Here is a 14,972-nt window from a genome sequence, read left to right as displayed (position 1 = left end):
ACCTCCCACGAGGTCATTTTGACAAATCATGCCTTCATCACTCTAACCCAGCTCACCCTGCCCTCCAATGACCCCTCAATTTGTCCTGATATGCAGGGCTGACCTCCGTCCGCACCCTCCCCGGTCCTACACCGGCTATGTTTTCCATTGTTCCGTGAGAAGTCCTGGTCCCTGAGCCCTTCCCCTTTTCAGTATGCCCCCTGCTTTCTGACCCTCACTCCCCAGACCCTCCCCTTCATCCCACCACCTCCCTCCATTCTGAGGAACACAGCGCTTCAAGGTCCATGTCCCAGCCCATCAGTATGAAAAGCCCCACCAAGGCCATGGGGGATTCAGGACTTGGCCTTGTCCCATCCCCCAGTCCTCTAACTCTTGGGGGTCAGCTCAGGATTTAGACTCAGGTCCTATTACCACTTTCCATCCCCTCATACCCTGAGCTTATCTATCAGTGGGTGTGGGGTCTCCAGGTCAAGTGTCACCGGTCAGTGGGTGTGGGGGTCTCCGGGTCAGTGTCACCGGTCAGTAGGTGTGGGGGTCTCCAGGTCAGTGTCACTGGTCAGTGGGTGTGGGGTCTCCAGGTCAAGTGTCACCGGTCAGTGGGTGTGGGGGTCTCCGGGTCAGTGGGTGTGGGGGTCTCCGGGTCAGTGTCACTGGTCAGTGGGTGTGGGGTCTCCAGGTCAAGTGTCACCGGTCAGTGGGTGTGGGGGTCTCCGGGTCGGTGTCACCGGTCAGTGGGTGTGGGGTCTCCAGGTCAGTGTCACTGGTCAGTGAGTGTGGGGTCTCCAGGTCAGTGTCACCGGTCAGTGGGTGTGGGGTCTCCAGGTCAGTGTCACCGGTCAGTGGGTGTGGGGTCTCCGGGTCAGTGTCACCGGTCAGTGGGTGTGGGGTCTCCGGGTCAAGTGTCACCGGTCAGTGGGTGTGGGGTCTCTGGGTCAGTGGGTGTGGGGGTCTCCGGGTCAGTGTCCCCGGTCAGTGGGTGTGGGGTCTCCAGGTCAGTGTCCCCGGTCAGTGGGTGTGGGGTCTCCGGGTCAAGTGTCACCGGTCAGTGGGTGTGGGGTCTCCGGGTCAAGTGTCACCGGTCAGTGGGTGTGGGGTCTCCGGGTCGGTGTCACCGGTCAGTGGGTGTGGGGTCTCCGGGTCAGTGTCACCGGTCAGTGGGTGTGGGGTCTCCGGGCACCCAAGCAACAGCTGTTGGTCTGGTCTTCTCTTGACCCAAAGTTTAAATGGGTGGTGAGCTCTCAAAACAGGGACTTAGACCTGGCTGGAAACCAGAGAGGCCTCCACTCTGAGAATGGAAGGAATGGCTTGTTTATCTGAGTACTCCCAGGTAGGGTCAGAGCCCCTCAGGGTCTGTGTGTTGTGACTACTCACCTCAGCAGCTTTCTGGTGATCACTGCCCTTCCTCCTGCACTTAGAACAATCCACATAGTTCACACACATACACACACACACACACACACACACGCATTTGGTCTGCATGTATGTCTATGCACCATGTGTGTGCAATGCCTGTGGAGGCAAGAAAATGCGGCAGATCCCCTAGGACAGGAATTACAGAAGTTTGTCAGCCACCACGTGGGAGCTTGGAACTGAACCTGGGTCCTCTGCAAGAGCAGCCTATGCCCTTAACTTCCGGGCCACCTCCCTAGCCCCGGATACTATTATCTTAGCACCTAGACTACATGAGACCTTGGGTGAACACAGCTGGTGGAGCACTGGCCTAGCTAGCAGGAAGCCCTGGGTCCCAGGGCTTAGTGACACAGGCCTGCAATTCCAGAACTTGGGAGATACAGACAGGAGGGTTAGAAGTTCAAGGTCATCCTCATCTATATAGCAACTTTGAGGCCCGCCTGAGCTATATAAGACCCCCGTCTTAAAAATGAAGGAAAGAAAGAAAGAAAGGAAGGAAGGAAGGAAGGAAGGAAGGAAGGAAGGAAGAGAAAGAGAAAGGCAAGACGGCTTAGCAGGTGAAGATAGTTGTCCCAGAACCTAACAGTCTAAATTGGATCCTGGAAAACCACAAGTTGTCCTCCGACTGACACACAAACACCACATACTTTTACACACACACTCCCAGTAGATAAATAAATGCAAATTTTAAGTTTAAATTTTGATTTTATATTTATAAGTGTTTTGCCTGCCTGTATATCTCTGTACCTTGTGGGTGCCTAAAAAGGGAGGCCTGGGAGGGCATTGGGTAGGCTACGATGGGTGGGTGGGTAGGTGCGATAGTGGTGTTGGAGAAGGGGAAGTGGGTGGCAGGTTAAACCAGGCTTTGTCTTGGGGCTGCTGTGGGAAGTGGGGGATGTAGAATTGAGCCTGCAGTCAGCTCCCACCTTAGCCCTGCACTGACCTGCTCTCTGCCCATCAACTGCTCTGGGCTCTCCAGCCGAAGGCTGCCTCCTCTGCCCCTAGATCCAGCCCTGTCTCCTCCTGTTCTGCTCACTCACTCGTGGGCCCTAGAGGCATCTCTTTGCCCTCCAGTCCTCTCCGCTCACAGACCTCATACAACCCCCAGAACCGTGAGACAAATCCCACCCCATGCCCAACCCTGTCCCTCCCACCCCCGCATCCCTGCCTGTCCTTCCTGACCCAGCCTCTGCTCAGACACAGGATGAGAAAACGCAGGCTCCGAGGGAACGGCCATAGCCATGCACCTGTTCTCAGAGCAGGTTCCACACCGGGTGGGGAGATGTCAGGGGACGAAGAGCTTGTGACAACTCTTTCCCAACAGGGGTGACAGACTGTCTCTTCTGGCTGAGAAGATAAAAACAGCCCACACTGGGGGCTCTGCCTCCCCTGCCACCTCCTGGGAGAAGCACACAGGAGGTGTTAAAGAGCAAAGCCTCCCACCACGGGACGAGGTCTGCGTGCCTACTGTGTGCTAGGTCAGTGCTTGTGAGCCTGCTGGGTGAACCGACCTGCTGGGTGAACCGACCGCTCCCCAGGATGTTAACTCCTCCTCTAGCTGCCAAGCTCTTCCTCACAAACGTTAGCACCACCCTAAGATATTGGCCCCTCCCCTGACTGTCCACCATCTACCTGACAGGTGTCCTAAGATATTGGTCCCTCCTCTGACTGTCCACCATGTGCCTGACAGGTGTCCTAAGATATTGGCACCTCCCCTGACTGTCCACCATCTGCCTGACAGGTGTCCTAAGATATTGGCCCCTCCCCTGACTGTCCACCATCTGCCTGACAGGTGTCCTAAGATATTGGCCCCTCCCCTGACTGTCCATCTGCCTGACAGGTGTCCTAAGATATTGGTCCCTCCCCTGACTGTCCACCATCTGCCTGACAGGTGTCCTAAGATATTGGCCCCTCCCCTGAGTGTTCATCTATCTGACAGGTGTCCTAAGATATTGGCCCCTCCCCTGACTGTCCATCTGCCTGACAGGTGTCCTATGAACTTGATTCAGTGTATTAATGGAGTCACGCCCTCCTTGCTATGTGACCCTCAGTAAGCAAGTGATTTAATCTCTCTGCTAACTATCCTCCTCTGTGACAAGAGGATTGAGGTGCTCACTCCACAACTTACAGGCACACAGACTCAGGGGATGGGGACAGTGGGAACTGAGGGGGTGAGAACAGTGGGAACTGAGGGGGTGAGAACAGTGGGAACTGAGGGCGTGGGAACAGTGGGAACTGAGGGCGTGGGAACAGTGGGAACTGAGGGGATGGGAACTGAGAGGTGGGAGCAATGGGAACTGAGTGGGTGGGAACGGTGGGAACTGAGGGGATGGGACAGTGGGAACTGAGGGAGCCAAGGAAGTGGGAACTTTGGAAAATGAGAGAACCCTGGGAGTAGACCCTGGGACTTGAGGAAAACATGGGAACTGTGGGAAGTAAGAGAACCTGGGAAAGAACCTGTGGGTGTCAAACCATGCTGGAATCACCCTATGACCTATGACCTGGATCCCAGGAGCTGCCCCCATGGCAGCCTTGTCTCCCAGGCTCACTAGGTAAAAACCCATTTTCCCCATCCACGCTCCCTTTCAGCTTTTGTGCAGGTATATTAGGCACTGAGAAACAGAGCGACAGGAAGCCCATCGGTTCCTGTGGTTCAAGGCTAGCCACAGTCACACAGTGAGTGAGGTTGAGGCTAGCCTGAACTACATGAGACCCTGTCCCAAGGAAAGAGCAATGAAGACAGGAAGGAAGGTGCGTGGCCAGGAACAGCAGTGGCTGCTCTCCCCGAGAGCCCGTCCCCCGCTTAGTGCCTGTCAATTTCTCCTCTCAGCTGGTCTTGCATTTGTTCTCTGATTCCTTTTCTTGCTTCTTGAACCATTTGCTAATTTCCTTTTGGACCTTGTTTTCTCCTCCTGAGATTTAAATCTGCAGATCTTCCTCTGTGTATAACTTTGATGTTCTTGAATGAAGTGTGGCTTTTGCTTGTGTATCCCTAGAGCACAGAGATTCTTTCAAAGGGCATTCGCCAGTGCCCAAGGAGGTCAGAGTCCTTTCCCCTTTCTTAAAGAAAGAAATTTACTTTTATGAGTAAATAAAAAAAAAAAGGTTGTTTTTGCCTGTAAGCCCTTTAAGGCATGGGAATAGCTAACTCCACACCCTGCACCCCTGAGGACCTCCCAACCAGCTAGGCCCTGCTCCCCAGAATACTTTAGCAGGGGGACACAGCCCCTCAAGATGTAGGCAAACAAGCTCCACCCTACAGAGTAAAAGGCCCAAGATCAGACCACAAAACCCCACCAATGCCAGGCCACCCTGAAAAGCGCTGCCCACGCCCCCAAGAAACCCTATGTAAAGCCTGCCTCCCCCTCAGTTCTTTGCCGCTTCTCTCCCAAGCAGAAGCAGAGGCAGCCTCCCTCCTGTGTTTTTACCAATAAACCTCTTGTGTGAGGTTTGCTGTGCTGTGTGACTGTGGTATTTCTTGGCTCCCAAATGCCAGGATACCTTTCCCCTCGTGTGTGTCTGTGTGCTGTGTGCTGTGTGCACAGAAACCAGAAGAGGGTGTTGGAGCCCCCGGAACTGGAGTTACAGATGGTTGTAAGCTGCCATGTTGGCTTGGGGTCAAACTGGAACCCTCTGGACGAGCAGCCAGTAACTCTTGACCATTGTACCGTCTCTCTCGTCCCTCTGTTTCTGTGTGACTGTCTGTGTGGGGTGTGTGCATGGGAGTGCATTGTCTACAGAGGTCAGAGCACCTGCAGCCGGAGTTACAGGCAGCCGAGAGCCTCCTGGGGTGACAGTGGGGTGAGGTTGTGGCTATTCAGCTGAAATGTCTCTGTTCTCAGTACTCGAGGCTGCAGAATTCCCAGATAAATATCATGATCCGCACTTATGCAGGCTTTCAGAAGGTTCAGGAAATTCCCTGAAATGGACTGTCTTGTTGTCTTGTTTAGTTTTTTTTTCTGATTTTTCTTTGTCTTGCTTTTTTAAGTTTTTAAATTAGCTGATAGTAATTACACCCAATAGTAAGTTCTATTATGACACGTTCTTTCATGTTTATAATGTAATGTTTAATCATATCCGTCCCTCTTTCTTTCTCCTGTCCTCCCACTCCTACCGAATGCTTTCCTTTCCCTGCTAGTCCCTGTTGTGCGACATTATTCCTGGGCAGATACAAGCAAACATCTATTCACCCTAAATAGGGAACTGATGACAGACCAAAGAACGGATGCCACCAAAGTCCATCTTGATGAGCCAATGAGATTTATTGAGATGACTTACAGGGAAGTCGGGGACCTCTGAGCGCCAGCCTCAGTGTCCCCTCAGGGTTCGAAAGAAGACTCACAGCAAGCGCGGGACTTAGATCTGAGGGAGAAAATGAACTCTCCACTCTGTACTGTTCTGTATCAGCTTCTTCATTCTTCCCCTGCTGGTCTCCTATTCTGTAAAGTTTGCAGTTTATATGCACACACACAAAACAAAGGCAATTCTCTGAGCTTGCACACCCTTTATCTTTGAAGATCCCAATGTGATCTATATCCTTTATATCTGACTCCTTTCCTGATTGCATGTCCTGCCAAATGGAAGGTAGTTGCAGGGAGGTGGTTTCTGATGTATCTAGGGAACAAAGCAGAGATTAGACTGTGGGAACCAAAGTGATTGACTATGTGACTAAATTTCCCACCAGAGATCCCACAGAGTTGGGGGGATGGCCCAATATTCTAGTACATGGGAAAGAGTTGTGTTCAACAAGTCATACTCTGCAGAATCTTGCACCCAGGAAGAGTGTTTATGGCTTCCCAAGAGATCCACTGTGAGAATCAGTCAATATGCAAAAGGTGGTGGGCCCAGCGCCTTGTGAACTGGGTTTGCCTCCATCAGAATGCATTCGTTCTGGTGGGTCGGCCTTCTGCCTTATCAGCTGCAATCTCACTGCATGATTCCTGCAGACTGCAGCACAGGAATATGGGTGAAGGTTAAATACAGGAGCATGAATGTCTCAAAGATAGCTTACTTTGGCCAAAGCCCATCCCAGCACAGGTGACAGCTCACAAAATCTGGGACTCTGGGCACTAATGCTCACGAAGCTCTGGGTTTTGAAAACTGTGAATTCCAATTTGAGGATTAGGAATGGTGTATAACTAAAATATTCTCAAAATGCATTGGTTGCGGCTGGCAGGGTGGTACACTGATGTAGGTGGGTCTTCTGTATTTCTGTTGCTTTCATTGGTTAATTAATAAAGGAACTGTTTGGCCTGATAGGTCAGAACATAGGTGGGTGGAGTAGACAGAACAGGATGCTGGGAGAAAGAAGCAGAGTCAGCTGCCCACCATGAAGCTGCCAGGTCAGACATGCTGAATCTTTCCCAGTAAGCCACGACCTCGTGGTGAGATACAGATTATTAGAAATGGGTTGAATCAATATGTGAGAGTTAATCAATAAGAGGTTGGAGGTAATGGGCCAGGCAGTGTTTAAAAGAATACAGTTTCCGTGTAATTATTTTGGGTGTAAACTATCCGGGGAGCTGGGATCTTGGTGGGAACGCAGCCTGCCGCCCCATGCAACAGTACACCCCCACCCATATCCAGGAAGATGATGCAGGAGAACTGCAAGCTTAAGGCCAGCATAGACTACATGGTGAAGCATGTCTCAAAAACATAAACAGGAAATTAGGGAGATGCCCCAGTGGATAAGAGTGCTCAGTTTGCCGTCAAGAGGACTGGAGTTCAAATCCACATTTCCTGTGTCAAAAAGCAGGCATAGCCAAACATGCACGTACAACCCCAGCGCTGGGATTAGAAAGTAGGCAGAACAACCAGTGAGGGGCTGCAGTGTTGCTCAGTTGTAGAGCCTTTGCCTAGGATCCCCCTTGAGAGGCTGGGGGGTGGTGACATATCCCCCCTTCATCATTCAAGGCAGGACAGCACACAGCATGTTGGCTCTCGTTCCCAGTCTCTTGAAGATTCCTTGGGCCAGATCAAGTTTGCTACCTGACATCTTGTGTTTTCTTCCTCTTTAAAGCTTGCTTTTGTTGGGATTGTGAATGCTATTTTTAACATTTTATAATTTCTTATTGGCATTGTAAAGAAATAAAATGATTTTGCTATCTTCTTAATGAACGTGTGTGTGTGTGTGTGTGTGTGTGTGTGTGTTTCTGTGCTGCATGTAGACCCCAGAGGAAGATGTCAGGTCATTATGTCAAGACGGGATTTCTTACTGTTTCTGAAGATTTGGGGCCAGCAAGGCTGGGCATCTCCTGTATCCACTTCCATCAGCACTGGGGTTACAGACATGTATAGGCATGCTAGCTTTCCAAATAGTTTGATTCTGGGAATGCAAAGTCGGGCCTTCACATGTGGTGTAGCGAGCATGCTCCCCTACTGAGCTGTGTCCCTAGCTCCTCGCGGAGACTCCATGTGCTACTCTTGTTCTGGAAACTCTCTGATCTCTGCGTGTTTGTCCTAGTTTTTGTTCGGGTTGACTGACAGTGAGTGCATAGTTATATCACATTCGAATAATGACAGCTTACTCGGTTCCCTTCTAGTCTTTGGTTCTAGAAACCCAATCCAGAATCCGGCACACACCAGATGGTTTACCACTAAGCTCCACTCTTGACCCTTCCTTCCCTTGTTTCTCTTTTAAGATTGATTTGTTTTTTGATTGTGTGTGTGTGTGTGTGTGTGTGTGTGCGCGCGCGCGTGCGCGCACACACGCATGTACCACATATGAGTGGCATGCTCACAGAGGCCAGAAAAGGATGTTGTTTCCCCTGAAGCTGTAGTTATAGACAGTTTGAGCCACCATGTGGGTGCTGGGATCTGAACTCGGGTCCACTGAGCTGAGAGAGTCCTCTGAGCTCCTGAACCATCTCTCTAGCCTCTTCTTTTCCTTTTCTTTCTTTGTGTTTTAGACAGGGTCTCAGAGCCTATGCTGGACTCAAGCTCTCTATGTCTGCAAGGACGACTTTGAGCCCCTGCTCCTGCCTCCACCTCTGGAGTGCTGCCATTAAAAGCATGCAGCATCACATCCCGTTTATGTAGTGGTGGGGGCAGAACCCAGGGCTTGGTGCATGCTGAGTAAATACTCGGCCAGCTGAGCCATATCGCTAGCTAATACACACCACAGTGTTCTGATTCACTTCAGATCCGAATTATTGGAGTCAGCTGATCATAGACCAACACCTCTGAATGCAAGAGCTAAAATAAATTTCCATTCCTTACACAGCAATCTAATCGAACAAACAACCTCAAAACAATGTCATGGTGCATAGCAGGTGATTGGACACTGGCTGTGCCCAACTGTGGCATCTTCAGAGAGACACTGCTAACTTACCAGAGACTGTGTGGCAAAGCCTTTGTCAAGAGGTACTCTCAGACTGAGTGAAGGGATTTTTTAAATGGGGGAGGGGCTGCTCTTCCAAAATATCAGTATCCCAAACTTGGAGGCATTCCAGACTGAAAGAGGCTACGTAGTGGGGTGCAGTGGGGCATGCTTGTCACCCCAGGAGAGCGAGGCCAAGGGAGGAGGACATTCAAGGTACAGACCTGTCTGGGTTAGACAGAAAGTTCCAGGACAGCCCCAGCTATGTAGGGAAACTTGATCTTAAGGAAACAGAAAAAGAAACAGAGGCAGCTTCTGTAAAGGAGGCTTCAGGCAGCTACTACTAAACTAATGCTGACCCCGGAATGCACCCTCAGCTGGTAGGGAAGTCCCCCTGACAAACCCCACCAAGGGCACTGCAGACTGGGGGTTCCATGAGGAAAGCCTCCAACACTCGCATCCACAAACTGTGGATGGCGGAATGTAATCTCCGTGCTGAGGAGGAAGGAATGGGCAGATCTAGGGGGCTGACTGGTGGGTCAGCCACCCTAGCCAATCAGTGAATGACCCTGAATCGGAAATCAAGGTGAGAGAGATTAAGGAACACACAGGACTTTAACTTCTGGGGGGAAAGCGTATGTGTCGTGTGTGTCGTGTGTGTGTGTGTGTGTGTGTGTGTGTGTGTGTGTCAACAGATCAAATAAAAGACTGTCAAGAGATAAAGTGTTGTGTAAATATCAGGCTTGTGGGTTGAGTAACCAGGCCTGCCTCTATTCTTTGGAAGCAAATGTAGGGTAACAGGCCGGTAGAAAATCACCCTGCCCCTGACTGCCCCTGACTGCCCCCAACTGCATGGCTTGGAAGTTCCCACCCCCATAACTTAGGGTTGATAGCCAAACAATATTTCCAGTTTCGCTGAACTTTTCCATTAGCTCGCTGCCCATGCTCCAAAACTCCTATAAAGCCTGCCCCGCTGTTCTCACTCAGAGGCAGACAACATTCTGTGCTACCGCCCAATGGGTCTCTTGTGTGAGGTCTTCGACTTTGCGGTTCCTTGGCTCCCAGTTCCTAAGACACCCATATGCTGGAAAACCCTCCCATTAGTTTCATGACTTGGATAAGGCTCTTTCTGTGTCTGTGCTCCCTCTTGGGATCTGAGAAACCCTGTCCTTCATCTCCAGTCCACCAGAGACAGGCTCACCAAGTGCTCAGCACCCCATCAACCAGTGACAATTTGGTTTCCCTCTCGGTTGGTGCATACGATTCCTTGCATAGTCTTTAAGGCTACAGCTGGCCTTCTTTACTAACCCTGTTCTTGACCCTTTCTCTGGATGAGACTTCATCCCTGAGTTCAGTTTCCTGCCTTCTAGAATCACTTAAAAGACCTGGTACCAGGTGCTGAGTCTTCTCTGACTGTGCACTGAGTGTGGTGATGATCCACTTATCCATAGGTCTTCTCTTGGACCTCTCTGAGTCTTGGGGATGCCCTCAACCACAAACTGTGGTACCATTCTCCTCTCTCTCTCTCTCTCTCTCTCTCTCTCTCTCTCTCTCTCTGTGTGTGTGTGTGTGTGTGTGTTGGTTTGAGTTAAAATGACCCTCATAGATGCATAGGGAGCAGCGTTATCAGAGGTGTAGCCTTGTTGGAGTAGTTGTGGCTTTGTTGCAGAAGGTGTGTGTGTGTCACTGGGGGCTTTGAGGTTCCAGAAGCTCAAGCCAGGCCCAGCAGCTCACTGTCTCTTCCTGCTGCCTGTAGATCCAGATGTAGAACTCCCAGCTACCTCTCCAGTACCATGTCTGCACCATGCTTCCTGTCATGACAATAATGGACTAAATCTCCAAACTGTAAGCCAGTCATCCATTGGAACAGGATGGCCCATTTCCCCTGTGCTGCCTTTTAAAAAACCTCAAACCCTCCACCTGGCACCCAACCTAAAGGGTCTAAAACTTACTTGGTTTTACAGTTGGATCCGGCCTCACTATCCCTTCGATATACCAATCCAAATGGCTGCCTAGTGGCACTCTGGGTCCCAGTAGTTTTTGGAATCCTTACAAGTACTGTAAATAATCAGGGAAATGAAGAGAGATTCCCTACATTCAAGCCTTTTCTTAATTCCAAGCTTATACAATACCTAGATGATCTTCTCTGTATCCATCCCTACAAATTAGCTAGGCTGACACATCTTCTCTACTCAAGTTCCTGTCTGTCTGCAGACATAGGGTCTCACCCTCTAAGGTCCAGCCGTCTACCCCTCAGGTTCTTATCTGGGACTATTATTCCAACTCTTAAGGCCATCAGCCCAGGTCGGAAAGACTTAATCCAGTCACTCTTAGGCCTTATATCCTTTCTAGAGTGGCTGTTTCCTTATGCTCTTTGACCCCCTTTCTCCCTTCCTGATCACCCCTATATATGATGTGGCTCTTGGCCCCCACATGAGTCCATCCTTTCACCCGTTGCCAAGCCTTTTTGCAAGCTTCAACAGGCCCTCCTCCAGGCCCTGACCCTCTCTCTGTGCTCGGGGTCCTGGATCGCCAACTGGGAACCTTCTTTTGTGTCCATTGCATATTTATCAAAACAACTAGACCATATTGTCTAATGATGAACACCTTTCCTGTGTGCTCTGACCACAGCCAAACTCCTTATTTGTGAATCAAGATGTTAACCATGCTGGGCCATGGTGGTGCACACCTTTAATCCCAGCACTTGGAAAACAGGCAGGCAGGTCTCTGTGAGTTCAAGGCCAGCCTGGTCTACAGAGTGAGTTCCAAGATAGGCAGGACTACATGGTGAAGCCCTATCTCAAACACACACACACACACACACACACACACACACGAGTTAACCTTCAGGTCACCTACCTCTGTCTTCTCTTCTCACCACCCATCCTATCTCATAATGTACAAGTTTCCAAACACTACCTTCTTCCCAAGTTCTCTCCCTTCAGGTAGCATCGATAGAGGATGCCACACTTACCTTTCAGGCACGCCCACCTCTCAACATTTCGAAGCTCCTCCACTGGTCAATACAGGGATACTGCTCATCTCATTCTTGCATTGAGACCTTAGAATAGCTACTACGTCATCCCACACACATACATGAGGGTCCTCCACCGCAGACTACCTACACCTGGTACACAGATGGCAGCTCCTTCCTATGCAGGGGTTCCAAAAGGCAGGATGCACCATCATCTTGGACACCAAGGTGCTTAAGGAACCACCTTATTGAGCCCAACTCAATCACAGACCAACAGACTGAACTACTAGTTCTTCTTTTTTAGATGTATTTATTTATTATGTACACAGTGTTCTGCCTCCATGTGTGCCTGCAGGCCAGAAGAGGGCACCAGATCTCATTACAGATGGTTGTGGGCCACCATGTGGTTGCTGGGAATTGAACTCAGGACCTCTGGAAGAAGAGTTTGGGCCATCTCACCAGCCCAAACTACTAGTTCTTATCCATGCCTTAAACTAGCAAAGGGACACTCTCTAAACCTCTTCACAGACTCAAAGCATGTCTTTCATATCCCTCTGCCACACACAGCCATCTGGAAGGAGCATAGACTGCTAACAACGAAGGGAGGATCAATAACCAGCTCATGGCCATGTTGAAGGTCATAGAAATTGTGCACTGCCAATCACACCAGTGGACAACTCGGTCATCTCCAAGGGAAATAATTGAGCCAATGAGGCTAGAGCTACAGCTTGTGGAGGCGTGGGTCCCTCTCACATCCCCCGTGGCATCCTTTACAGCTCACTCTTCACTATCATCCTCAGACACTCAACAAAGTCTACACTGTGTGCACCAGCTCTTCACCCTAATAGCGAGGCTTGGTCTCACATCTCACTTCACTGAGGCCCATCTACAGCTCCTTCTCAAGGATTTCTCCTTCTCCTCCTCCTCCTCCTCCTCCTCATCCTTTTGAGATAGGATTTCTCTGTGTAGCCCTAGCTATCCTGGAACTCACTTTGTAGACCAGGCTGGCCTCAAACTCACAGAGATCCTCCTGCCTCTGCCTACTAAGCACTGGGATTAATGGCATGTGCCACCACACCTGAGTGGATTTGTCCTTCTTAAAGGCCATCACTGTCTCTTGCAACTCAATTTTACCCACATACCCACTGTCAGAAGAATCGATACCTCCTGGTTCTGGCGGACTCTTTTTCAGGGTGACTGGAAACACCAACCTACCACCAACAAAAGGGCTCAAAGAGTCTCAGATCTCTTTTGAGAAATCATCCCTTACTTTGAAGTTCCAGTTTCCCTTCAACTATGCAATGGCCGAGTTTACTTCTCAAATTCCTCAAACTTTATCCAAAGCTCTTAAGATCCCTTGGCATTTCCATATCCCTATCATCCCTACTCCTCATGGAAGGTCAAGCAAACCAATCATTGCCTCAAATTTTTCTTACTATTTATTCACAAGAACTTCACCTAGACTGGGTAAAACTTCTGCCCCTCGCTCTCCTCGGCTGAGGGTCCTCCCCAAACGACCTCTCTCCATTTCTTTGTTTGAGCTTCTGTTGGGTGACCAATCCTGACTCCTGCTCTCGTATCTCAGCCTTTACATCTCCCCGTTCACCTGATTAGTCTCCCTCTCCCCTCCCTTCCCTCTATGCTCCAGATAGTCACCAACCATTCTTTATTTTTTAAATTGATTGTTATTGAGCTCTACATTTTTCTCTGTTTCCCCTTCCTTTCTTCCCCTCCCCTTCAACCCTCTCCATGGTCCCCATGCTCCCAATTTACTCAGGAGATCTTGTCTTTTTCTACTTCCCATGTAGATTAGATCTATGTAAGTCTCTCTTAGGGTCCTCATTGTTGCCTAGCTTCTCTGGGGTTGTGAACTGTAGGTTTCACCAACCATTCTTTACCTTGGTCATCTGATCACTCCAACCCATCATCTTTTAATATTGGGAACCTGGTTCTTTTCTCGTTCCCAGATCAGTGACCCCCCCCTTACCCCTCTCCCCTAAGGGAAAGTCCCTTTCAGACTCCCACTGCTGCTAAACTCGAGGGCCTCCCCCAACAGAATATACTGCTCGCATCTGCATCTTAAACCCGTCTGTAAATGGAGACTGCTCGCTCATTTCCCGGCCACTCAGATCCAAATAAGCACACAGAAACTTTATTAATTACAACACCGTTCGACCAATAGCTTAGGTATAGTCCTACCTAGCTCTTACATCGTAAATTAACCCGTTTCCAATAATCTATGTATCGGCATGAAGCTGTGGTTTTCTGGAAAATTTCCAGCAGCATCTTTCTTCTTTCTCCTTTGGAAACTACATGGCATCTCTTTGACTCTGCCCTTTTCCTCTCTCTCTCTCTCTCTCTCTCTCTCTCTCTCTCTCTCTCTCTCTCTCTCTCTCTCTGTGTGTGTGTGTGTGTGTGTGTGTGTGTTCTGATTTCCTGCCTGGCTTTACTCTGCTAAGGCATTGTGGCCTATACAGTTTTATTCATCAACCAATAAAAGCAGTACATATACAGAAGGAAATCCCACATCACCCTTCACTCCAGAACTTCAAAACAATGGGATGGATCTTTATTTTACACTTCAACTCCCTTAAACTTCAGAGGACACAGAGACTCCCTTTGATCTCAGAAGAGCGAGGCTTCACACAATTGACCCTGCTCAGCTCTACTCTACTGGGCCTTGCTCCCTCCTTCTCTATTTCTTCCTCTCTACACCTTGGCCCTGAAATTTTTTTAAATAAAAAGATGTTATCTTAGTTTCTTGTCACTTTTTAAACTGTTGTGGTGTAGCATTAGCAATCACTTTCCAAGAAAAATCAAATTTTTGAGGGCTGGAGTCCAGTTTAGTGGTAGCATGCTTGCCTAGAATGTATGAGGCTCTGGGTTTAACTCCCACTAGCAGGTGAAAATATTTTAAAAGAATATTGCTCCCATCCCATTTCAGGTGGACATCAAGTGACTTCCTTCATCACTTCTCCTCCCTGTACTTTGAGACAGGGTCACTGAACATGGCTGGGTAGGCTGGCTGGCCAGTGGAGCACCAGATCCACTTGCTCCACCTATCTCCCTCTGTTTCCCGGCTCTGGGGTTGCAGACACTCTCAGCCGGGCCTGTCCTTTTTATGGTGTTGAGGATAAAAGCTCAGGTCCTCACATTTCCAGAACAAACACTTTGCTGACTGAGCATCTTCCTAGCCTTCTTCAGTTCGTTTGTTTTGGGTTTTGTGGTGTTTGTTTGACTGTTTTTTATTTTTTATTTTTGTTCAGACAG

Source organism: Myodes glareolus, chromosome 24 (genome assembly GCF_982192425.1).
Source record: "Myodes glareolus chromosome 24, mMyoGla1.1, whole genome shotgun sequence".
Taxonomy (NCBI): domain Eukaryota; kingdom Metazoa; phylum Chordata; class Mammalia; order Rodentia; family Cricetidae; genus Myodes; species Myodes glareolus.
Note: the sequence above shows the minus strand (reverse complement) of the source record.